The sequence below is a fragment of the Notothenia coriiceps genome, unplaced genomic scaffold (genome assembly GCF_000735185.1).
Source record: "Notothenia coriiceps isolate Sejong01 unplaced genomic scaffold, NC01 NC01_scaffold00011190, whole genome shotgun sequence".
Classification (NCBI taxonomy): domain Eukaryota; kingdom Metazoa; phylum Chordata; class Actinopteri; order Perciformes; family Nototheniidae; genus Notothenia; species Notothenia coriiceps.
The window spans coordinates 254,373-256,435 of record NW_011343891.1 but is presented as its reverse complement, the minus strand read 5'-3'; the positions used below and the strand labels follow the sequence as shown (position 1 = coordinate 256,435).

Sequence of the window (2,063 nt, the reverse complement as noted above, 5' to 3'; positions counted from 1 at the left end):
CTGTGTGATGTGGTGCTTTTCTATTGGCTGCTGCCATCTGTGTCACTGGTAACTGAAAGACTGCTTTTTGTGTTTTCTTTTGGATATTTAAAGAACATTTTTAAATACATTTTATACATTTGAAGTAGATAAATATAACCACATACTTTTCCCTATAGATTTTATCTGTGTCTAACAAAAAATATTGTTCAACAAAACCACATCAGACTGCAAAGTTCCCCTTCAATTTAATTTTATTGTCATTTATCAAATACTTAAAAAGTAAAAAACATGTATACTAAACCATCCTTTCCTGACTTATTCAACAACAACCAAAATTGTTCTATGAAAAGAATGTACAAATGATCACACTTATAAATCAGAGACAATTAGAAACACAGATGAACTGAAACTGCAGGGCATGTCTTTATTTCCAACCTGCAGCCAAATACTGTGTTTAGCTGCTCACTGCTCATAGTTTGTTAAGCACGGACATACATCACATCTTGTAATAACTTCAGACCAATAAATCAGAGCACATTTGGCAAAGCCAGTGAAACAAGGACAGTGGCTCTGCCAGGGGGTTGCTAACTCTACTCCCAGATTTTCCATGAAGTTCTTCATCAGAGGTCAGATAATCTCCACGTAATGCTGCAGCAGCTCCTGGAACCTGAAAGAAAATGGTAAAACCTTCAAATTTGAAATGTAATCCAAAAGGTGCAAAAAAGCACAGGTGTTGAAGGGGTTACATTTTGATAAGACTCTTTCCAGTCAGAACTGTGACACCTACAGTGAAAATATTATTTAAAAAAATGCAGTCAAACGGCTTGATCTAGAGACAAGTTCAGGTTTGTGGTGTAAGAAATATGAGCTAGCGAGCGGCTTAGAAAGCAGGATTTTCTGCTTCTCTCAAGAAATGTCTAGTTTTGAGTTCAATGGAGTTGGTTGGAGTTTGTCAACTTTTTCATCACTCTTTGGGAGTCTGTTTGCATCAATAGTTACATGGGTGTGACCGCAGACAGTTTACAAGTTTATTTCCTAATATTATGTATGAAGATTAAAGCCTTTTGGGATTGGAAGCTGGTTCAAAAGTTGTTTTCATAAGATTTAAAAAAAGCTGAAACGCTTTGAAAATCTCAAAGTGGTGTAGTTTGAAGAGGGTTTTAAGGGTCCCTTTATTGAGTTAAATTATGTAGAAACATTTGATCGAAAAAGCCAATATATACAGTGGGGCAAAAAAGTATTTAGTCAGCCACCAATTGTGCATGTTCTCCCACTTAAAAATATGAGAGGCCTGTAATTTTTATCCTAGGTATACCTCAACTATGAGAGACAAAATGAGAAAAAAAAATCCAGAAAATCAATGTCTGATTTTTAAAGAATTTATTTGCAAATTATGGTGGAAAATAAGTATTTGGTCACCTACAAACAAACAAGATTTCTGGCTCTCACAGACCTGTAACTTCTTCTTTAAGAGCCTCCTCTGTCCTCCACTTGTTAACTGTATTAATGGCACCTGTTTGAACTCGTTATCAGTATAAAAGACACCTGTCCACAACCTCAAACAGTCACACTCCAAACTCCACTATGTCCAAGACCAAAGAGCTGTCAAAGGACACAAAAATTGTAGACCTGCACCAGGCTGGGAAGACTGAATCTGCAATAGGTAAGCAGCTTGGTGTGAAGAAATCAACTGTGGGAGCAATTATTAGAAAATGGAAGACATACAAGACCACTGATAATCTCCCTTGATCTGGGGCTCCACGCAAGATCTCACCCCGTGGGGTCAAAATGATCACAAGAACGGTGAGCAAAAATCCCAGAACCACACGGGGGGACCTAGTCAATGACCTGCAGAGAGCTGGGACCAAAGTAACAAAGGCTAACATCAGTAACACACTACGCCGTCAGGGACTCAAATCCTGCAGTGCCAGACGTGTCCCCCTGCTTAAGCCAGTACATGTCCAGGCCCGTCTGAAGTTTGCTAGAGAGCATTTAGATGATCCAGAAGAGGATTGGGAGAATGTCATATGGTCAGATGAAACCAAAATAGAACTTTTTGGTAAAAACTCAACTAGACGTGT

At 38.4% G+C, this 2,063-nt stretch overlaps 1 protein-coding gene across 1 annotated transcript in view; it reads right to left on the bottom strand.

The window, feature by feature from the left end:
• Positions 1-381: 381 nt before the first annotated feature.
• fkbp2 (FKBP prolyl isomerase 2) overlaps positions 382-2,063 on the bottom strand; it is a 13,991-nt gene continuing 12,309 nt past the window's right edge. Inside the window, exon 2 of the mRNA XM_010772443.1 lies at positions 382-649. The gene's annotated coding sequence lies outside the window, so the exon portion shown is untranslated. The remainder of the gene's footprint in view (positions 650-2,063) is intronic.